Consider the following 25,000-nt stretch of genomic DNA (forward strand, 5'->3'; position numbering starts at 1 on the left):
TAGAATTGATAAGGCAGTGGGTAATGATCTTTCATCCAGAGGGATTAGGACTTTTCTATCTCTAAATTTGCAGAAGCTATCTGAAGGCAAACATTGAATAGAAATGTATTAAATTACTGTGAGCAATCCAATTTTTTAAAGAAAGTTAAATATTAAAATATATAAATAAATTACAAGTTTTCCCTTTAAAATATGCACGAGGTAATTCAGAGCAAATGTTAGAATAAGCCCGTCTGCCAAATTAGTTACAAGGTACTAGTGGCTACTTTTTTTTTTTTTTACACTAATGATGAGAAATGTAAAAGGCCAGCTTCATAATTCAGAGTGTTCATTTTGAGAGGTTCCAAGAGCACTTATGTTAGATATGTCTGTCTAGCTAATCAGACAGTTTCTTCTCTCCTTTTAAGATGAAACACAATTATAGAACCTGTAGTTTGAATCTTTTTATTTCCCCTGCCCCGCGCTAAAATGCATTTCAATGTAAGGAACACTAAAGGATGATAGAGTTGAATTAACACCCTTAAACTAAGCATATTGCATTCTCTTAAATCAATGGTTTCACTTCTGCCCTCAAGCAATGTGTGATTTGTAAATTTGAGACATGCTACCTTTAGGCAGTAGGCAATCTCTTAAAAAACACTAAAGTAGGCAACATATGGTGGCACTGTGCAATACGAAATTGTTCTAAAGATACAAGTTTCCAGCTTCAGTGGTACAAGCCCAGTTTTAAATAAAACATAGTATCATATGGCTCCTGGTTAAACACTGAAGTGAAAAAACCTGTCTAGATGGTCATCTTTTAAACGACAGAGGGAATAGTTTACACGTGTACACTTGGAAACCCAATGACTATAAACACGCACTCACCCGCTACCTTTCAATACATGTAAATACTGAAATATGACAGCTTGCATATTTGCAGAGCCTTGTAAGCTCATGGATTTCTCTCTTGTTATTTTTATTTTTGGTTAAATCACGCAAACACAACCATGGGTATTTTTTGTTGTCAACGCATATGTGTATCTCATAAACCATACATTCTATGTTCACATTTTTCTACCACTGAGACCAGCTGGGTCACATTAGTCATGTCAAAGCATGTCAAGGACTATAACATGTAATTCAGTCCAATGTTACGGTGAAGGTGAATCTGTTCCATTACCCACGCAGAGAGGGGATAGTGGTATTTTAGCTCCAGGACATTACTTTTTTCTTAAGTCTGCTTTTATTGTCACAGGCACACAGAAATTCCCAAAGCATAACATAACTTTTTATCCATTGGTCACAAGGATAAGAAGGAGATTACAGAAGAAAAATATGTTTTATTATTAGTCATCAACGATCTGCCCTGGTAGCTCAACAGTTGATTTGGAAAAGCATAGGACTGGACTTGGAAAAAAGAAATTATTGCTGTACTGGTATGTACACAGGCAGATCCCAACTTCCATTCCTATTTTTGATGTTGCAAAACCTATACAACTACTTTGGTCTGCAGTTTAACTTTTCATATGTTGTACTTGACTGTTCTTGTCTGGAAAATGGAGAACTCTTCCTCATGAATAATTTTCTTGTAAAATAGGGATAAAGAAGGTTATATGAAGGCTTTGTATGCATCTGCATTTGCTGTGTAGCTGTTGTGCATTATCTTTCCCACAGGTGGACTTCAATAAGAGGAGTCTGAATGTTCTGCCCACTGACAGGTCTAATAAGTCATTAGTTATAAAGGTCTCTTGCCTCAAGCAGGTTGTCTCTTAGACTCGAAGTCCTACCATAGTTTTGTATAGCACTCCATGTTAGTGGAGGCAGCTGGATGGTAGTTGGTAAGAAAGCGATGAAAGGGTCATTGGGAATCTGGATTTCTGCATAGGGATTTTACAAATTGTATGCTGCACTATTGATGGTGCCAAACTCATCAGTTGTCCTCAGCCTAGAAAGGAAAGTATTGCTTTGCTCCTTTGGGAAGCATGGAATTGAATTAATAAAGACAGCTTAGTGGATGCATCAGCTTACTCCTGTAGCAAACATATTCTTTAAGGACAGACGACCTCTAGGCTAGGCCTTTGAAACTGGATATTTAAAGGTGTTTGGACATCTAACACTCATTGACTTCAATGAATATAGACACATCCCTTTAAAATTCTTATTCTCAGCCATGTGACTATGAAAGGGTTAGGGCATGGCATGCTTTTGTCTGGTCCCATCCCCAGCTGATAATCTTTGTCAGAGATTCAGCAATGAAAAATCTCAGATAAGAACAATGAAAAGTCACAGATGAGCTAGTAATGTTCTTTTCTTGGTCACCATCTAAATCCAAATCACTTTCAGACACGCCTCTATCAGTACTGCAATCCACCCTTTGTAGATTTTGTCAAGTATAAAAGGAAAAACTCTTTTCTGCAATAGGTTTACATGTGGGTCTCTCCACTTCGCATCTTCCCTATTTTGTAAATTTCGGCAAGATTTATTTGATAAAGTGTGCTCTATAATGGTTAATCTTGTTACAAGCATTCTTACCCAAGGTTTCTCATCTGCTGCTTTTACCTACTTTTGCATCTCACTTGTGTAAATATATTGCGTAATTACTATATCTGTGACTTCTAACTGGATTTTTGGAAAGACAGGTGGAGTTCTCCTTTTGCACAACTAAGTATAGCTGTGATGAAGTATGATGAGCTGGGAGCTTTTACAAGAGATATTAAGCTTACCTCAGCTTTTATTTTACTTGCTATGGCACTGATTGTCTCAGGCTGTTTGCCTGATAAACAGAAGAATGAGATTACACATGTGGACTGCAGTCAAAGTAATGAACCCAGGTAAATATTTTGTCACCATTGTTAATAATGGCAGTTATGGAGCCCCTTCATTTCAGCAGAAATAAATACACTTAAGTCCTTACAAAAGACACAACTGAAAAATTTAAGACCAAGCGCAACTTAGACCTCATATTGTAGATGAATAAGGAAGTAACAACTTGATATGGCTTTTCTTCATAATTTTGTATCAACATTAAAATGCTTGAGTTCATGGAATGCATTAAAAAGTTGTATAGTTTGATTAACAGACAAATAGAAGGTAATTATAGGAGCAGCATTATGATTCTCAACTAAAACTGGATAGCTTCTTACTTTGCTTTGTCCTAGAATCATAAAATCATAGAATCATAGAATAGTTAGGGTTGGAAAGGACCTCAAGATCATCTAGTTCCAACACCCCTGCCATAGGCAGGGACACCTCACACTAAACCATCCCACACAAGGCTTCATCCAACCTGGCCTTGAACACTGCCAGGGATGGAGCACTCACAGACCCCCTGGGCAACCCATTCCAGTGCCTCACCACCCTAACAGGAAAGAATTTCCTCCTTATATCCAGTCTAAACTTCCCCTGTTTAAGTTTTAACCCATTACCCCTTGTCCTGTCACTACAGTCCCTGACAAAGAGACCCTCCCCAGCATCCCTATAGGCCCCCTTCAGGTACTGATTTTTTTCCCAAATAATGTCTTTTTATAGCACCTGTTAACATAACAATGCCTACTGATAAAAGAGAATAAAGATTCAGTTTTAGCTTACTGAACACTTTTTGCAGGAGTTGAAATCCAGAAGGAGATTTTGCTAACTTGCAAGGCTTGGACTGTAACTAGGTTCATTTTCCAATTAATTAGTGATTCACCTCACATAGCCAATCTAGTATTTGGGTATGTATCTTTGCAAAACTTTGCAAAAAGCGGCACACAGTTATCATAGATAGACCCACAAGTGCATCAAGTCTACCTGGAAATAGCCAACTGCAAGTTTAGCTGGTCACCTGCACATATAAATGCTGTGACCTATGAATACAATTCATTATAATGATGTACAAATCCTATATTTGCTGTAAGTAAGATTAGATGAACGGATGTTTGCAGGGTGGCAAATACCCTAGTAATATTGTCAGACAGAGGACATTGTGACAGTCCTCCTCCTGCTCCTGCCCCCTTCTGCTCCCACCCGTACAAACTAGGTAGAACTTGTTAGCTATTGGACTGTGCTACCAAGTTAAGTGAGATGTTTGGTTAGATTCTCAAAACTTTGGAGCAGGTTGGCCTATATTTGCATTTTCACAACAGTATAAGGTAATGTATGTGCTATTTCTTGGCAGCAGCTAAGACTCAGGTGAAACATGGAAATTTGGATTAAATATTGTCAGAGATCTGCGACTGTTCAAATGGGAATATCAAACAAAAGTGAAATGTTTTTAATATTGCAATAGATATATATAAAACTTGTATGTACTTTTATGCAGAAGTGGCTTTGACAAAAATACCTTTCAGTACAGAAATAATTCCTCTTCCTGTAGCGAACTGACCTAAAACTCCAAGATAAGTATGTGTCTGTGTGGAGAATACACTGCAAAGAGTAGGTGGTAGATTTGGCAAGTCTATTTTTTTGTCTCTGCCTAACGCAAACAGGATCCCACATGTGAGCTTTATTTCAGACCTCTCATAAATACAAAGCAGAGGAAATGTTCTCATGAACCCCTGCAAAGAGAAGCCATCAAACTTCACCTCCAAGCTGTAAAACAGTATCATATGCTTCAGGTACTATGATGTATTCCTACTTGCAAATGTCCTTGTGCAGTCTGGATTTCATAAATCAGATTGCAGAACAATAGAAAATCGACATAGAAGGAGCCTGATAAACTATCCAGTTCACCTCATTTCCATTGACACATGTTTTCAGCTGTTTTGTCAGACCTTATGTCAAATGGGCCAAGTGGTGAGGCTTCCATAATATCGCTTACAATTTTATTCCATTGTTTAATACATCTCATTGTCTGGGAATTTCCTCTTCTTGTACAGCTTGAAGTTCATCTGCTTTAATTTCATCCGATTGTTTCTTTCAATATTCCCTCTGTATCAGGCATAAATATTTAATTTTTCACTTGAGGTTTGAATTGTTTCAACAACAGTCAAAAGGAATTGAGCATTTGCATGGATAACAGAAATATCTAGAGTAATTATAGCTAAGGACAATGTGGATTTTGGAAAGGAGATAAACCCTGTGTTCGAGAATTCTGATCATCCTTTTACTACCAGAAATTATAAAGGGACATTCCTGAGTCTTGTCTGACTGCTCTGATGTTCTTCAGCCCTCCCTGTTCCCAGCACTCGCTACAGGCTAGCTACCCCCTGAGATGGAGTGCTTGGAGAATTCTGTGAATGGGGGGTACACAAGGACTTCAAAGCCCGCTCCTATCTGAGAATTCCCACATTCTTATAATGGAGAAATGTGAATTTCACAGCAATAAGAAACATAGATCCCAAAGTTTTTCAGTAATCACCAGTAACCCCTGTTGTGGCTAATGTCAGGGGGAAGACAGGAAGCAAAAGTTTTTAAAGGCCATTCTACTTTAATAATTTTCCCCACTTGGACATGTGAACATTTACTACTATTCATACCTGTTTTTAAAGGTCTGCACTAACATCATAGCTTCAATCTAGCATCAGCTAAAGCCAGAAGCATAGCATGTTCTTGCTTATTACTCTGAGAGATAGAAACTTGTGGTGTCTTGCCACACTTGAAATTCTTCCCCATTCTCCACAGTCCCTAATAATATCCTGGACATGTACCTTCATCTATATTCATGAGAGTGCAGATGCAGCCAAATTAGTGGCAGCACACATTTTACACTGTAGAAAATACAATCTGTCTTCTTTTTGATTTTTTTATTAAAAAAAAAAAAAGGTTTTATTTAAAAAAAAAAAAAAAAAACCAGGCAGTAAGATTTAAATTCAGCACCACCCGTTGCAAGAGTCTGTTTAAAAATGCACAGCTGGCTTGATGATGAGTGACAAATCAAAAGTCAGAGTGAAACTTCCCAATCATCTGAGCCCTTGCCACCCGATTAGCAGAAGAAAAACAGGGCAGATGGAGGGAGACGCAGCAGTTCGGAGGGAACAGATGGCCACTACGAACTTGATATATGAAATTAATAACACTTTCTCAAATACAATTAGTAGCAGGAATACATTACCTGAATTTTCATAACTGTGAGCAAGCTGACATTAAATGAGGTTTTTCAGATTAACAGTCAATATAGCATTGATATTTGGAGAGAAATAAAAATGTATATGGAAAGCAATAAGGACCTCTCTGCTTTTTGTGCCATAACTGATTATGAGTGCCCAGCTGTACAAAGACTGCATGATTCTATAGTTTGAAACTCCCCAGATATGTGCTTTTATGATTAACTCATTTGTTTCTTAAACCAAAGACAGGCACTATGAGGTTTCACACAGATTCTGTGTTGTGAGAATCTGTACTACGGTGAAGGTTTCTTCTGTCCTTACGGCCAAGGGCTTATAGAAATCTGGGATATAATTTTCAGAAATGAAGTTTGGTTTTGGATATCTAAACCGAGATGTCTTAATATGTCCTGACTTTCCATGTTTCAACACCTTCTAAGAATCAGGTCTTCTATTTAATTTGTCTTTAATTGGGAATCCAAAATAATTAGCCTCCGTTGAGAATGCTGATTTCAGCTTTTATACATAGTCTGTACAGAGGGGACAGGATTCTGACAAGAACAAGCTAAAATGTATAGTACATTTCAAAGCCTGGCTCACAGCTTGGAAAGAAACAACATTTCAACAATGCACATAAGCCAGCCCAGTGGATTGCACTGACATACTCCTCCTGGGTGGGTGGATGACAAGGATTTTGTTTGGTTTCCTACAAGCCCTGGCATACTTAGAAGGATGATTGATTTAGTAGGTGTTTCTTTAACCACATCTACTGCCATTTTTTCATAAACCAGTGGTGGCTGAATCATCTGAGAGGTAATTTTGTCAGCTTAGAAGAAAGTGTTACAAAGAGAATTAATAAAACCAAATACTGACACTCTCCTAAGGCAGCAGAAGTAAAAATTATTGTCTTCAAGCTAAAATTAGCCTTTCCAGAGTGTGTGCACACATGTGCGTACATGCATCAAAGAAAACTTTTCTTCATGAGCAATTTTTTACTGCAATGCAACCACTATCACCAGAGAACCTTTTGGGGTTGAATCTTATTGTCATTCATACTGGCTTATCAAGCTGAGGTTCAGATGCTTAAAAAGGACAGTCTACAAAAGTCAAGATGAGATTGGAAACACAAGAGCTGCTGTAGAAACATTTTCCTGACATGGTCTGAAATAAACAATGGCATTTTTGGTCTACAATTAAGAGCTTATTTTGCATGGAACTCTCTTGAATGACCTAAGGGAGCCTCTGAAACCTTTGCTACCTTATACCTGGGATGATAAAGAAATGCAGTTGAGTTTTTCCTTTCACTGTCACACAATAGTCACTTTTTTCTCCCTTTTCTCTCTGTTTTGTTATTTTCTTTATTGTCGTTTCCCCAGCCATAGCTGACAGATGCAAATGAAATTTGTTTATGAATCACAGCACATATTTATGTGAATATACCATATGAATATGCTTGCAGTATGATTTCAGCTGGGTGAATACTGCAAAAGATGATTTGCAAACACTGCTATGAAGAAAGGGCATGATACAAAGCTCATTGCAATCCAGAGGATGACTCCTGTTGGCTTCTAGGAGCCTCAGTCAAGCTCCAAGCCAAGACTTGCCATTTAAAGGAATTCTTGCTCACTGGTTATCTGTTCATGTTTGTCCAGGCAGAGCTTTGTGCAAATACTGGGGAGAAGCTTCTACTTTGGGGTAATGTACATTCCTGCACAAATACATGATTTTCTTCTATGACTACATATGGTCATATGGAAGTGTTATTAACACAACACAACTATGAGTAATCATTACTAGTAATGGATACAGCAATGAACTATGGAGAGTTCAGGAGTCATAGACACATACATTTTATCTAGTTCTTCAAAGATTTTTCTGTCCCAAACAGAGCTGTCAGCCCAAGATTAGGAAGCAGCAGAACTGCGTTTATAGCAAACAGGTAGAGCTTGGCCTCTTGCTCCCTGAAGTCAACAGCACATTTCCCCATCTCCCACTGGTTTCAACAAAGACAGGATCAAGATTTTTCTCAGCACTGTAACTTACAAAAAATGTTGAAAATAGAAATGAACTTGGGCTTTAGGTTTCAGTTTTAAAGTATTTCCTGATTTCTTTAATATCCAGTTCTGCAAGGTGTCATTTCAATGGAAGCTGAACTCACAGGACCTTATAGAATTGGGCCACTGCCAGACGGCATAGCTGTTAATCAGTCTTGTATTCATGGACAATGTCTATTGTTTTTACTCAGATAAGCAGGATTTGGCCAGAAGTACCATTTCTCACACCAAACACACAACAATATGATTAGCATCACACTCTAATGAACAGTAATGAGAAAAAGTGTTCCAACAGCAGAATGAAAATGCCTTATAGTGCAAATGTTAAAGCATCTCTTTTTGGATTCCCACTGCCAACGCTTCAGTTGCAGAATTTGGTAATGTTTATTCTTCAATTCTAGAAACTCTTTACAACTGCCTTCAGTCTTGTCTTTTTCACTTCCTTGAATGGCAGAAAATATCTGCAGATGACGATACAGACTGGCACCAAACAAACTCTTTCTATGTATTTAAACTTTTGCTGTTCGCTTGACTCAGTGACCCAGCAGTATTGTCCAGAATTGCATTAACCAGTTCCAGGCAGTGGAGACAAAAATTCCTTTCATTCATCAACAGATAAGGAGTTTTGACAACTCTCCCTTGGGAGCAAAAGGGGGGGGAAAGCAAGAAGAGATTACAATGTAATAATGCAAAAAGCACAGTCAAGGAGCCAAAGAAAGACTGAAGGAAGCTGTAGGGCTGCCTGGGCAGACAGGGAGACTGCTATCAGAATTGAACAAGACAAAATCCAGATCCCCTTTCCACTCTTCTACCTGTTTCTTCTCAATGTCACTATCAGTGCACACAGTGATATAAAGCAGGTCCAACAAGTATTCCAGTAACTCCTCAGGACCACCAGGGCAAAACCAAAAACATTCAGGGCTTGACACTTAACCAAGGCAACATGCCAAGCTTATCACATGTGAAAAAGCCTTGTAGAGGAAAATAATCATCTTCATGTTCACAGGGCCTGGGTGTTAACTCTCCAAAGAGTCTCCTGTATTTTCCACTCTTCTGACTGTTGCAGCTGAGGGGGGTATTTGCACGGAAATTCAAACATCTGAACAGATTTCTGTTAACTATAGAGCATGGGAAGATGCCAGAGATTTCGCTTTTGTATCATGGCACTGATTAGAGACAAGGCACTTTCTTGTTGCTGCAGAGGCTTGTGTGGTGACATGGCCTGAAGCATGGCTGACTTTCTATGCCATCCAGAAATCACTCAGGGAGCTGAGCAGAGGACAGAAGTTCCGCTTTCTCACAGCCTTCAGAGTTTCAAGGTTTGTTTTTTTTTTTCTCCCAGTGGAACATGGTGAGTTAAAAACTCCACCTTTTCAAAAACATTATAAAATGGCTTGTGTCAACAAGTTGTAGTGACCCCAGGCCAGAAATGGGCCCCCCTGGCCAGCTGACTGCTAGTATTTGCTTTGTGTCTTTCTCCACCTCTAATGCCTGCAGCCTCCAGGTCCAATGCCAATACATTTGCTAAAGACACTTCACTGAAAATATTCTGTTTGGGTCCTAACTAGGTTTTCTGGGAGGAGATGTAGGGCTGGTTTTCTGTCAGTCATGAACAAGGAAGACACAAATTCAAGTCCCTTTTCTGCTACATTCAGGTTATAAAAGCTGAGACTCTTACATGCAGGACTTCCCCTTTGCTCCCCTCTCCCCAAATCACCCAGAGCAGTGGTACACCCAGAGCTCTCCTGTAGCTCAGTTTTGCTCCACTGTGGCTACGGCTAATCGTGAAGGAACAAAGCCTGCTCCTTCAAGCCTCCTGTAGGAGTAAATCAGGGTAAATTTTAAGTTCAGCACTCAATATGATTTGAAGGTAGCATGCAATTCATCTACACCTGAAGATGCATGATCTTGTTCAATGCTGAAGGCCTTGCATCCTCAGCCCTTAATCACAAGCATTAATCAATGTTAATTATCATACACACACACATGCAGCCATTCAAGAAAATATCACTAATTTTAATTGGATGCTTCCAAACATATTAAAATTGTGCCTTCTTTTTTTTCCATTGAACACTATTACCCCTCATTAGATTCCTGCCACCTGTATCTCAAGTTCCCCTTCTATACGATTCAAATTTCCCTTGAATTTACTTTTGTTTGAGTGAGGACTTGATTCTCTGATATACTGCATATGCACTGAGTATTTGCTGAATACTCAGCTTCACAATGCGATGACAGCTCCACAGAGTATCAGAAATTCTGGTATTTAGGAAATCCTGATAATTAAGAAGAAAACTCAGAAATATTGTCCAAAGACAAGTTTTTGCTCCCCTATCTGCGTTTTGCCTGGGCAAGTGAGAGAGGTGAAGACAAAAATGAGCACAGGGTTTGCATATTCTCAGAGAAAAACTTTGTGAGAGTCCTTTCTGAGGGGTTATGGGAGTTGCATACATTATTTCTACCTGATGCTGAAGGGACACTGAAATATTCATTTAATCAGCATCTAGCATCAGCACATTTCAGAGCATAAACTTTAATTTCTCCCTGGAATCGTACGCATGACACTGATAGCTACAAATAAAAAGGATACAGATTCACAAGCTGCCCCTGCTAAAACATCAATTATTTCTAAGTTATTCTTTATATTGTCAGTTAAAAATAAATTAATAAATAGATAAAGCCTACACACTTTTAAAAGAGGATGTTTATTAGCAATGGGAATGTCAACAAGCATCTGAGGATGAAGATCCAGTAGAATTACTGCTGAAGAAACATGGCTTGGTTACTACATATAGGACATCCGTTACACTGGCAACATGCCTGAACCGTTATTGATCTTTTCCTGCAGCTAAAGACAGCATTAGTTAGGAAACACTTACTTTGACTCTGTTATTTTCCTTGCCAATTAGAGAGACTCCAAATGCTGAAGGCACTGTGATGGCTTTGTAGAGACCACCTTGGTCTCTGCCTCATGTACTGTAACCTCAAAGGTAAAGAGCAACAGCTGGAGACTGGAAGAGACACAGAGAAATGGCTGTATTTGTTATGTATGTCTTATGCTATGAGTTTGAAATAATGTATTATGTAGGTAAATAAATACTACAGTCCTTACAGGTAAGTCAACAAACTGAATGAAACTGATCGTTCTGCAGGTGAGAAGCAAAAGACATTTATTCCTTGATTGATTGGTTTGTATCATAAGATGGCTTAGTAAGAGAAAGCCTTTTCTTTGTCTTTCAGAAAGAATAAACAATCAGAGTGACAGCTTCAAACAGAACTTCCTAACTTTTCCAGCCAGTAAAAATGTTGCTTTCTGACTGGTGTTCTTTTTGCCTAATTGCTTTTTCTAGGGTTTCTGTGGATGGTGAGTTACCCACTCATGGAGCACTCCTTTGCCTGGAGCTAGGCTGATAATCCCTCTTCTGACCTTACGCTTTCTCTCCTCTCTCTGAGGAGCTCGCTTTCTCGTGTTCCAGTTTCCTGGCCCATCTGCTGCCCTCCCACACGTGGCAGAGGGCAACAGATGGGTGATAATCATGCGGAAAAAGGCAAATGGAGGCCATGTGGAGGGGAAATACAGCTCTGTGGCATCGTGCCCTGGCAACACAAAGCCACCACTAGTCATCCACTGCACACACACCGCGAATCCGTCAGTGACAAGTAAGGAGTGTGGCTGGTTGGAGTAGGAACAGTCTGGGACAGTGCCAGTGCTGGGTGGCTGGTTTCCACTGGAAAACATTTATGGTACAGCACTCCTCAGGAGTAAGTGAAGCACACCTTGCACACCTCTTCAAGAAAGCCTCACCATCCATTTTTATATGAGGACGGAGATGGTATTTCATGGTGTCTCATGTAGTGCTCCTTTAGGACACAGACACTGAGCTAACTGGGGTGTAAGGTCAGTGAGCTCTGATGCTGAGTGGAAGGAGGCATGCACATAGCACCAGCCAACATGTTTGCATAGGTTTGAATCCTATAAGTTTGACCTGAAGTGCACAGCAGCTCATCTGCTTCTGCCAACAGCTTGCTAGGATGTGTAAAGTCACAAGCAGGAGGTGACAGAAGAGGTGGACTTGGCAGTGTCAGTCAGTCACACAATGACTATGAGTTAAAAGATGATGCAGAATAAAAAAAAAAAAAGAGAATATGGTATGAGGCTATTATAATGTTTTCAGCAGGGGAAGCATCCATACTGGAAAGACTTCTCTGGTAAATTGGTACGTGGTTGCCTCAGGAAGGTAGAGTACAGAAAAGACTCGCTCATATGGTCCATTGGTGGCTTTGCAACACAAAGGCCTTGGTTTTGACAGCCTTAAGGTTTCTTTCCAGTGGAAAGCAACACCTCCAGGAAATACATGAAGAATCAACTGCTATAGTTAGTGAAGAGTAATTTTCCCAAAGAAATGAAGGCTAGATAAGTTACAGCTCCATCAACCAACCAAACAGTATTAAACCTTTTTAAATGTTTGAGTTGCTTACATAGCTGTACCAACTTTGCACTAAGTCCAGAAATACTAACAGGTTATCCTTAACATTGTGCACAAATTTCTTTAACAAGTATAATTTTTCTATTATTTTTTAACTCTGGAATAATATGTAGTATATACCATTTGTTAGCCAGCAAGTTGGAATACAATATGCAGATGGGGTAAATACATTGTGCAGTTGTACATGCGGTATTACCATATGTTTGAAAAGCCAAATGAACAGAGAAGTTTAGATCTGCTCCCTTCCAGCCCTGAAACAGTCAGGGAATAACATAAATACTGCTAAATCAGACAGGCAATATCATTTGAAAAACTGCAAATAAAACCTCTTGATTGTTAGGACAGTGCATACGACCTCCAATACTTTTCTTGTTCTTTAATGGTATTTTTACTGTCCTTGTGTACTATCCTGTAGGCCAGAACTTGTTCATACTTCTGCCTTATACGTAGATACACACTGTATTCACAGGGTTTATTTTTCCATTGTTTCTTCCCTCACGCTTTCTCATATCTACCTTTCAGTTACCAACCTTTTAATACTAGGATCTAAGCAATAAAGGAGGCTTTTTTGTGAAGATTTCAGGAACATGGCTTAAAAATGATGGTCTCCGAGGTCTTAGATCTATAGCATAGATGTAATATTATAGTTTTCAAGATAGTTTCTAGAGTAAGATGTTCTGAAGTGATGGAATAGAAATTATATAAAATAAGCGAGTGGAAAGAAAATACACATACAGTCTAATGGCAGTTGTTGATATGATTTGTTATGAGATAATTTTCAATTAGTGTGAAAGATTCACTTGTTCCATAAGGCCATTTTATAATAACCAATACCAATACCAGTGTCTTACGCAGAATCAAAACAAGGATGAACTTTACCAATCTAGAATGTTTTTGGTGGTTCGGTAAAACTGATTCTGGTTTTGATATCCATTTCTTGTCCAATAAATAAACTCTTTGCAGTCCAGATTATTTTCCAAGTATAACAGCTTCAGATGTTGCGTTTGGCTGGAACAAAAATAAAAATGCTTGCCACCTGTATGTAGAAAAATAAAACACTATTTCAGATGGAAGTTCTGAGCTACGATGTGGAATTCTAAAATTAAAAAATCTTTTTGGGTGCAGAGAATTAAGTAGGCAAAGTACAGATGTAAAAAAAAATATTTGTGGGTATTTTGAGTGCAGGGTAGATGAAATGGAATAAAAATCTATAAATGTTCTCATTTCCAGTTTCTTAATAACTAGTGAAAGCATCATATCTTGAATGCTCTAGAAATGTACAGGAAACTATTGATTATCCTAAAAGGAACAGTCTTGCACTAGCAAAGAGATGGATGAGATTCTTTATATGCTCTTGAAGATGAATGCCCTATAAAGCTGGCAATTTGCAGTGTGTATATGGTAGTTCTTATATACAAATGGTCTTTCAGCAAATGAATTATGATTTGTCAAAATGAGTCATAGGGACTTTGCCACAGTGCAGTGTATTGAAGAAAATTGCTGCCACAGAGTAAATATTTTGTTGTTGTTGTTGATGAACAGTAACACAGCTGCCCTCTGACTTCGCAAATCTAAAGGCAGTCTCAGGGTTAATGAATGAAACCAATCCCGCGCTTTACTCTCTCCTTGTCTTGCTCTTTCACACACGCATGAATGGACATCAAGTTTGTGCAAAAGACCTCACTTAGGGTGATGCTAATGAGAAACATCCAAGCAGATCTACATACCAGCAGTACACAGGTACCAAATAAACGCACGGAGGATTTAGAAGACTCACTCCCACAGAAAAAGTGTACCCTAACCAGTCACAATAAGGAACAGCTTGGGAACTGCATTGCGTTATCACAACTAAAAGTTGTGTATAATAATCAAAAATGCAAATGAGTGGAAGAGACACCGGGGAAAAAATAATTCCAAAGAGAAAAGCAATCAACACATCAGAAATGTTCTCAGGCTCTGTAACCTGCAAGTGAGAACAGAACAAGGACCTTGGTTTGTTGTGTGACTTTAACCTCTCTGCTTATAGAATGATTTTGCTGAACGATACGTTCAAGGTCAAGCTTCTCTGGGAGGTGTCTGGGTCTTTTTTTCAGCCAGGGTTGGAAATACAGTACTTTATGTGATGATTTTGCTTGTTTGCCTTTTCCTGATGGGTCACACCAAAGAGACCAGCCACTGCAGAAGGAAGGATGAAGGAGCAATAGGAACCCTGCCCCAGAGGCTTGCCCTCACTCATCCAACAGATTCTGAGTTATACTCCAGAGCGTATGTACAGCGGATGTATGATAGCTCTGCCCTTGCACTTATCCTCCTATGCAAACAACCAGCTGGGGCAGGGCTCTTGAAACAGCACTTTCCCAGTATTGTAGCTGCCAGATTTACCACCATAAGGGAACACCTGCCACAAAGGGGACTCAGTCTCGTAGAGGATCATTCCCAGGTCCTTGGTTAGTTTAGTTGCAAGCAGCATTGGAAGCTGAGGGCACCTTTAGTGGCTCTGCAGTTTTGGATAGGGGTATCATTCTGCTTGGTAAGGAACTTCCTAGGTGGTATGGTTTGTGTGGCATTTCCACCTCTGATTTTTCTGACCCCTTAATGCTGTCCAAGTTCATTAAGACACCTGAAGAAAATGATGTACTTCCAGAGGCCATATAAAAAGGAGTCTACCTGCTGAAGCCAGTGAGAAAATAGAGCAGGTGTGTGCTTACAAAAGCAAAAAGAAATCTTACAAAAGGCAAAACAAATTACAAATAAATGCATGCTCAAGGGAGTAAACCAGCACATCTCTTTTCTGAGACACCAGGCTAGAACAAAATACTTGCAGAATGATTCATCCTGGTGGGCATTAATCAAGGTACTTCCTATTCTTTTCTTCGCTTTTCTTCCTCCTCCTCCACCTCCCCATACTTTTCCTTTAGAGCAATTCTGTAATAACCATTTACTTTAACTTCCAGAAAAAAAGTTTATACAGTGCAGGGAAATTTGATTTGCAAATTCAATCAGTTATATATCCAGGAAAAATAGATAATAATGATTGTACAGCCAACAGATATCATTGATTTACTGCAATTAATCTATCCTAATAATGCTGATCTCTTCCCAGAGCAAAGGAAAGGTTAGATAATTATGTTTTTTTCCATTCATACAATTACATTTTGTTTGCAAGTTTCTTGAGATTCACTTTGCAAAGGCTTTAGAGGCAGTTCTCTCCGCCTTTCTTGCAGACTGAGATGGCATTACGCTAACCATGCACATGATGAGATTATGTTGGCTTTTATGTAATTTTCAAGCAGAAGTCCCCAGAACAATCTGTGCAATTGATATGCCTGAGCTCTGAAAACCTTGTCTTTGATGGCAGAGCACACTCAAGATCTTTCAACATTGGCATGGCACAAACCTGATGAGGGTCAGGGTATTCCTGCCACAGGAAGAATGGTTCACATGAGTTGAACTGGAATGGAGACCAGCATCAAAGAGTTGGGCTGCCTGGTCCTTTCTGCTGCTGACATCACAGCAGGGGCAGCTGATGACTCTGCAAGGAGCCAAAACCGGATGCACCCCAACTCTTCCTTCCCTGGCAGCAGCAGCAAGCCCAACTGCGAACTTGGCTATGGGATCATTAAAGATAGATTGCTTTCCTGAATAGGAATGTCCTGGGCATTCTCCCAGATCCACAGTGTCATGAAAACCCACTGCAGAGACCTAATCTAAGATTTGAATTATGAATGAAAAGTTGTACATGAAAGCACTTACAAAGTAAAATAACAAAAAAAAAAAAAAAACCAAAAAAAACCCAAACCCAGTAGCACTGTCGCGTCAATAGTGCTTAGCAAACAAAATGTACAATCTTTATTGTGATATAGTGATCTACATTTGTCTGGAGATACCACTGTTACTTCCACTCATGATGGTTTACATATTCTTAGAAACATCTGTATTTAGTTCTATCTTAGAAAAGAAGTGACACTTAAAAGAAGTGAAAGAACATAAATAACCTATCTGGATTTAGTGGGGGAGGATATAAGTTTACTAGGACCACTACAGACAAAGCCTTGTCTTTCATATGAGGTATAAACTCAAGTTCTCTGAATGTAGCTTCACGAGCCAGGTACTGAATTTGTTTCAGTCATTTTGCTTCTGTGTCAAACCCATAGAGATTTTCCAGATTCATTTCAGATAAGAATAAAATCTGGTAACATGCTTAACAAAACCTGACGGTACCTTTATTATTCTCTTAGCTGATGGGAAAAGCCTTATTTCTGTTGAATCTCAGCCCTTACTCAACCTTGAACCCAAACTCAAATTTTAGGCAAATCAGGCTCAGCACTTTTCCCTCCTTTGGTCATTGTTGCGCAGAAGAAACAGCAACTATCCAGGAAATCCTATTGTTGAACAGAGAGGAAGAATGTAAAAAAATCACAAAAGCCTCCCTACCCCCCTTGTCATTAGCAGGTTTAACCCCTGTGGAAATGTTTGTAAGGGTGACTGTTTGGTCCTTGAGAAGCTCTTATGTACTTCCTCACCACAGCATGGGTGATTTGTACACACAAGTCCCAGCTCTGCTAGGCCACACCACCTCTTTCAGATGTACACAAATCAAAGCAGAATACTCCATCACTTCCATCCCAAGAGCAGAAGACAGTATTTGTCTGTGTGCACAGGGAAATATTTGTAGTCGGTTACTTAGGTGCTTCTCTGCCTTTCAGGATACAAAACTGGAGCTGATGGAGTACAGTGTACTTCAAGTTTGTTTTTTTTTTTCTCCTTTTTCCTTTCAGTCCATTCGTCTCTTAAACTTACAATATAAAAAATAATTATCCCAGGAGAATGTTATGACTGTGTAATTTTTTCCACTGTATTGATAATTACTGTATTTCACATGCCCCTTTTAATTACATAATGCCTGAGATTAAAATTCAACAGCCTCTCTCAAAGAGAAAGTGCTTTAATATCTGGAGTGCTGCTCCTGTAAATTGGCATCTGAAAGATAGGCTAAAAAACGGGCATAAATACTAACATTCCCATCCTTCCTAACTGACTGCAATGCCAATGAGCTGCACCGACTCCTTACACAGACCTCCCACATTCTTGATAGGATGTTTTCTAGCAGAGTGATCCACAAATATTATCATTCAATGACAATACAGTTTTATCAAGGTACGTCTCAATCCACAGGATACAAGCCCCACACAACAGACGGAAAATTTGGCGCAGTGATGCGCACACTGCGTGTGTTACTTACTGGTTATTGCAGTGGTCATACCGAGTCCCGTATGGCGTTACATTAACGAATGGCATGCAAGCACCTTCTGTTGAAACATCTGCGACAGGGAAATTTCAGGCATTTTTCCAGCTATTTTTTGTGCTCTGGACCAAATTTTCATTAGGGCTATAAAACCTGGCAGGCAGCATTGTTGTGTATGATTTTTTAATAAACTGGGACATGCCTTTGTTAGAGGAGTGAAGAAAAGGGCTCTTTAGAGAATTCTTCCTATTACAAAAAGTTCAGAAAACATATGACAGCTCACCAGACAGTGTCTCCTGACTTTTTTTCCTGTCGCCTCCAAAAGTAAGATTTCCCACTTCTTTAGATGTATACAGAGATTTACAGGACCAAAAATGTAGATTTTTTTTTTTTCTTTTTCATCTCTCAGATTAAATGATTCCAATGGTGGCATTACTTGAGAATGTGTTCAAAGAGAGAGCATGCAGCTTACATAGACTTTTAGCATCTTTTTGATGCCTGCTGCCAGGAATCTCACAAAGGATTTTCACTTACTTAACAGACAAGGTCCCTCAGAAAAAAAAAGAAGAAAGGAAAGCAAATGGGCATGTGCGGATCTGATCTCGTACACAATGCAAGCTTAGCACATAACCTTACTCCTTTTTCCTTTTTTATTTTTTCCCAGAAACACCCCATCTCCTGATCTCCCTTCTTTGTGACCCTGCAAGACAACAGCCACCAGACACAAATCGAAGTTCCATTTCACAATTCTCCCTGCTACACTACTAACACTAATGCAGAACAAACATTCTTGGCAGTAAATATGTACATTATCATTATGTAAATAGGTACGTTACCATTATAGCAAAATGATGATGTTCTTTACTAAGTCTATATTCCCTTTCCAAGAACATTATGCAGTTCGAAGTATAATTTCCATAATGCCACTGGGGCTAGGAAAACACTTCAGTTCAACAATAATTAGTACACTGTATGCAACAAAATATTTATGATGGATAAAGATAATGTGCAATCCTAAAGCTTTTTAGACAAACAAATAAATGAATTTTCACATGGTAGGGTTCAGCCTAAGCAACCAACAGAAGCAGTTTCAGATTAATATCCACTCTCACATCCAAGGAGAGCATCATGACATTTTATACCTACAACACCAGCAGCTGCAATACTAACTTTTTAAGTTCTAAGAGGTGAATGATCTGCTGCTAGCAGTGTGAAGAAGACTTCATTTCTGAACCTTAAATTAACTAGAAATGACTGCATGTCACAGGTTGTTTGGCAATGTTACAGTGTTTACATAAAGTCCATTGCTCACATGCAGGTAAGTATATCAGCACTGCAAAACCAAAATCCTTAGATTTTAGTAATTCAAGTTCTTGTGGAAAAAGAGCAAGTCAAGGTCAACTCTTACATCAGCAGTTGTAAGTATTCTAAGTACATACCTACATATCTCATGCAATTACCTGCAAATTCTAGATATTTTTACCTCTGTCCTATAAGACAGAGGTACATCCTATAAGACAGAGGTAAAAAAAGTGCCGACTTCCTTCAGCAAAAACGAAATGCATCATAAGTAAAATTGGATGAAAGTGTTAATTTTTTTCATAGCTTCTTTTGAGGTAAGTAAATGTAAATACTTTTCCCTCATTTTCTCTGAAAAAGTGGATTAATTCTTTAGAAGTATGTAAATGGGTTCAAAATGTCCTCAGTTTCTTTTTTCATTTTCCTTTGAATGCTGCTTTGAACTGAAAAATCAATTTCCAGAAAAGAAGATATTCCAATTAGAATGAGAGGGGAAAAAAGAAAGAAAAAAGAAACAAAATTAATTTATAAACATAAAATACACAATGGCCCCATTCTCAACTGTTCTGCTGCCCACTTCTACCACAGGTTTGTGTACCACACTGGAATTATGAAAAGATTATATGAAAAGATGTATATGAGTTTCAGTATTCCTCATTGTGCACCAGCTCCCTTCAGAAAGTCTGTTCTGAGAAGCTCTTATTCAAAGAATAAAAATAAAGAAGTGGGATAGCCTCTGAGCACTCTCACAGAGACTGTGTATGGCTTTTCCTCCTTTCCCATTCCAATAATTAGGTATTACTTTTTCATCTTCAAGTAAACGTTGTGCAAACATAGCAAACTGTGTGTTACTTTCCCCTGGTACTTCTATCCCCTTGTTTCTTCAAAACTTACAACACAGTTGTGCTACCTCACATGTGTAAATTGCTTGTGCACAGCATGGGACCACTCATGGGTCACTGAGTCACTGGTTTGCCTCTGTGACATCTGAAAAGCAGGATGCTGATGCTGGGCTGCACAGTGTCTGAAGGCAGCAGGGTTCCCAGCAAGGCAGGACCAGCACATGTCCCAGCCAGTCCACTGGACCGACAGCCCCCAGCCAGGTCCTGCCCACGAGGCAGAATCAGTTGCAGTGAAACAGCCAACAGCAGCAGGGAAGAACTGCCCACCTCCCTTTGACATTTGTTTCAATCTGATCAAACCATAAGAAAGTGTAAATTCTTACTAATCCACTTCAAACTTCGGCCTCTGCAGCACAGTGTGATACAAAATGGCTGGTACAGAAGAAATACTTCCCTTTCTTTTAAATCTGCTGCTTGGTAGCACTACTGGATTCCCCTCATTCTTCTGTTGTGAGAAATAGTGAACTCCCTATTTACATTCTCTGAAGCATCCATGACTTCATGTACCGCTGTCATATCCTCAAAACACTATTTCTTTTAAACTGAAAAGTCAAAGGCAGTTTAGTCACTTTGCATAAAAAAGCCACACATTATCTGTGGATATCTGCTACCCTTGTCTAGGGTACCTTTCCTAATTCTACTGCACTTTCTACACACAGTAGAAGACAAAATACACCACTGATTCATAAACTAATGTGATGATGTTCTCAGTAATTTTCCACTGTCATATAAGAGCAGTGTAACAGAAAACTCAGCTTCACACAGGCAGTAACAGATTGAACTATGCAAGTAATTGACTGGGAGAGCTGTTGATCAAATCAAAACAAGTAATCCAAAAGAAAAATTTCATTTCAAGTCAAACGGAAGCAAACAAGCTCCAAAATCGCTTATTTCCACAAAGCAAACAAACTAGTTCTAAAAAAAAAAAAAAAGAGATATAGTATCTTTCCAAATAAGATGAAAAACCTCCTTTTATTTACAGAACAACAGCAATTTTGAAAGGAAATTTATGGAAAGTTTACCCCCAAAAGCTTACTTTTTATTGAATTTATGGCAAAACAGGTGGCTGGAGTGAATAATGAAAAGAACAGGTAATAGGAGCAATGACATGGTGTAGCCCAAGAAAAGCTGAACCAAAGTTTTTAATGGTGGGAACGATTAATCCTTGAAAAACATGTCCATGGAAAAAGAGGGCACTGCCATAGTTTTTAGTTTTAAATGTTATGGAGTTTGTACTATTGTTTCTCCAGCTGGTGACGTTTTCTCAAGCATATGTCTGGCAAAGGTGTCTCTCCCCTGTTCAGTTCTTGAGAAGGTCCAGAAGTCTCCTGAAGAAAAGATTTTAGGGACTGAGAAGACTTTGCAGCTGAAGAATCAGACACATTGCAGTAGGAGGGAGATCACAGCAGGCTGCTTTCTGCTCTTCATGTACCTTGGCTACCTGCCCTGGGTCTAACAGGAGCTGCTGTAAAACCAACTTTCCAAAAGCTGGTGAGGCATCTAAAAGGAGTGTTATGGTGGGGCTGTGCTTTGTTGAAGGTCAGTTGTCTGGGTTACAATACATCATGAGGTGTTTAAAAGAATAGCATAGAAAATGCTGGAGTGTGGGGAACGGGATCTCTTGGTATCTGTATTTTGCATGCCAGTTTCTGAAAAGAAGAAAACATGCATTCCTCTCCCACCAAATACAGGCAGCCCTGCAGATTGATTTTGGTCCATGCCATGAGGTTAATGCTCAGCTTGATCTACACTGACATGAAAATACCATCTGTGTAACCCTTGCTTGCTTTGCTGGGAGAAGATACAGGACTCGGCAGCTGGTCTCAGCTACTCTGGGAAAAGTGTTTCTCTCCAGACCAAGTTTGAATCCAGTCATGTCTGGCAAAAGTATCGTTAAGTATATCACATGCATACTCCAGAGAAATCTTAGGAAGCTTAATGGAAGTTCAGTTCATATGTTGAGGCTGTTACACAAAAAGCATCAGGAAAAGCATAAACGGTTCCTATCTCAAAACTATACAAGTAAGTAAGTATAACGGCATAATAACTTCACAGGACTATCATGAGATACTCAAATATTCCCACTTTAACACAAACAATTAAATTGAGGAACTTTTTTCCCTCTTTGGTTAACATCTAAGTAATAGTTTTCATGCCTAAGACGTTCAACAGAAAGCTGACTTCCTTTTTGGTAAGTGGGACATAATAATGAATCTTGCCATAATCATGCAGGCACAATAATCTGTTTTATACATTACACAAAGGAGGGACTAGACTGAATCTCCCTAACTTTCTGACAGCAATAAAGCAAGCTCAAAATAATGCTTGTCCCAGCAGAAACTAACTTTCCGTATCAGGACCTTACCTGATACACCAAAGAAAATTTGCACTTTTTTTCCTTAAAAATGAGTACATACTCTATTTAAAAATAGATTGAGCTCATTGAATTGTTGCAATCTTTTATAACATGAAAGATTTTTAAAAATATAAATTTTGTAATCAGTTTGGTGGATTGTTCTACCAGGACTGCATTCACTGAAGGGAAAAAATGGTAATTGTAAAGCCACAGGGTCATATTTACCTCAGCTAAAATCAACAGATGACTGCTTTTCTGTGCTTGAGGGAGATGAACAGTCCTTAAATTGCATGGCAACTCTCTTGAAGTTTAAGATCAGGATCAGAGCAACTAGAGGGCACTTGCATGAAAGCATCCATTCATCTTCCTAGAATGCCTGCCCCACGTTGAGCAGCCCACGTTGAGGTGCTCTGTTTTGTGGGGATGGCTCTGCCTCCCTCCTTCTGCCTGTGCACATGCTGCTGCTGGAGATTGCGAGGTGACATGGTCAGCCTGATGAAGTATACAAAAGCTTTTGGCACTGCATATCTGCAATATCATGGACAGTCAAGGAGGCGCCTGTTATAAAAATACACAGTGAAACACAACTGGAGGACTGCTCTTTCTCAAAGGCTAACGTAATGCATTCCTTCTGTTTAGGCTCATTTTCCAGCCTTTCACATTCTTTGTGAACAAGAGTTATAAAACAAGCCTGATGCAGGCCAATTATTTTTACTTTGAAGGCCATTAATCAAGATTGACTAAGAAAATGAAGACAGCTAAGCAAAATTTCATATGTGACTAGAGTGAGATTAAAATAAAACCAGATGGGGATGGACAGAGACGTTAAGCTGCTTTCTCTCCCCCTTCCCTCCCCTTTTTTCCTTTTTTTGACTCATGTAATAAATGTCTTTTACAAATTACAGCACTCTTATTTTCTTACAGTAAATCAAATTGAGTCATAATGTACAAGTGGTCTCATTGCTGAAATGTCAAAAATAGAACCCGCCTTGCTCTTCCAAAGTAATTCCTCAAATCTAAACCAGCAGTGTGGCCTGACAGTCTATAAACCATCTACCTGGATGCAGATCTTTTTTAAGGTAACTGTCTGTTGCTGATAAATATATTTCACAAGCACCCAACGTGAGCCATACATTGAGATCTATAGCACACAGTCATTTGCAGGGCTCTGAATTTGTAGGTTTTATGTACATTTAATTTCTATAAATTTCATTGAAACAGGGCTTCTTCTAAAGATCAAACAACTGTAAGTCAAATAGTAGACCTATACAAATTCTGAAAAAGCTTGCATGATTTCCACAAAATCCTGTTTTCATTGGTTAGAACACAGTAATGGTGTGAACTCACTAATTGATTAGAACTCTAGCATATGCACTGTGAAGCTTATTTAGAGATTTCAAGACAAGAAAAGAATCAGGAGGACAGGTGAAAATACAAAATGATGGTCACACATCAGGAGGACATTTTGATAAAGTGACTACTACAAATTATCTTAGTTGAGAAGATGAAACACTCATGTATATGTTATTGTCCTTTTACAAAATAAAGGATTGGACAAAATGAAGGGAAAAGTGTTCCAAATATGTTTAGATTCATAATTTTAAACAAGCCCAGATTTGGAATCATATTATGGAGATACGTTATATATATACTGGTAAGTAACCTCGCTCCTATCAGATCTGACCTTTCCAGAAGCATATTTGCTTAAGCGCAAATATCTCACTGCCAAAGAAGAAACCCCTCCACCCAACAAACAAACAACAAAAAAAAAAATGCAGTTAATCAGTATCCCATTTGGAGGACCTGAGGTCTCTGAAGTTAGCTGGTACAGTCCAACATGGGTGTTACATCCCCAAATTCGATTGTGCTTGAAATGTTAATAAGGCCTGAGATCTGCCCCTGCCCTTATGAGAACATCTGATTTTAAGGAAGGGAAGGTCATGAACATGTAACTTGCGATTTTGTAACATCTATGAATGAATATTTCAGTTCCCAGGTCCCTTCCTGCATCACCAGCCCTAATTAATTTAAATCTATAGCTTTCTTCTACGCATTGATGATACTGTTGTAGAAATAAGCCTGGAAGGCATCTCAAGGGATCATTTAGGCCATCCCTTCTACCAAGTCAGGATCAGCTGTTCCTAAATTATTCTTGACAGATTGTCCAACCTGTTTACCAACCCTCATACAGTGGAGTTCGTATAGGCTTCTTAGCCAATCAATTCTGTTACTATCACAGAAAACATTTCATTGTTTCTACCCTTAATCTCTTTTCCTCAAAGTTAAGCCTGCTACTTCTTTTGGATAGTCACAACGATTTATTACTTTCCTCTTTGCAGCTACCTTTTAAACATTTGAAGACTTATCATACATCCCTCCAGATTGTCTCTCTGTAGACTAAACAACCTCACTGCCTTCAGTCTTTCCTCACAGGTCATGTTTTCCAGACCCTTGATTGCTCTTGCGCCTCTCCTTGGACTCTTTCCAGCTGATTCGCATCTTTCTTGAAATGCAGTGCCCCACACTGGACGCAGTGCTCCAGCTGTGGTGAGAAAGCAGAAGGACTATTTCATGTTTCATAGCTATGCCAGCATTGTTTATACAACCCAGTAAGATGTATGCCTTTTTGGCAACAGTCTGACCTTCCTGACT

The 25,000-nt window shown here is 39.0% G+C and overlaps 1 pseudogene; it reads left to right on the plus strand.

The window, feature by feature from the left end:
• The first annotated feature begins 11,595 nt into the window (after positions 1 to 11,595).
• Positions 11,596 to 25,000, plus strand: part of LOC136009061 (MKI67 FHA domain-interacting nucleolar phosphoprotein-like) — a 51,162-nt pseudogene continuing 37,757 nt past the window's right edge.

This window comes from Lathamus discolor, chromosome 2, assembly GCF_037157495.1.
Source record: "Lathamus discolor isolate bLatDis1 chromosome 2, bLatDis1.hap1, whole genome shotgun sequence".
In the NCBI taxonomy this organism is placed as follows: domain Eukaryota; kingdom Metazoa; phylum Chordata; class Aves; order Psittaciformes; family Psittacidae; genus Lathamus; species Lathamus discolor.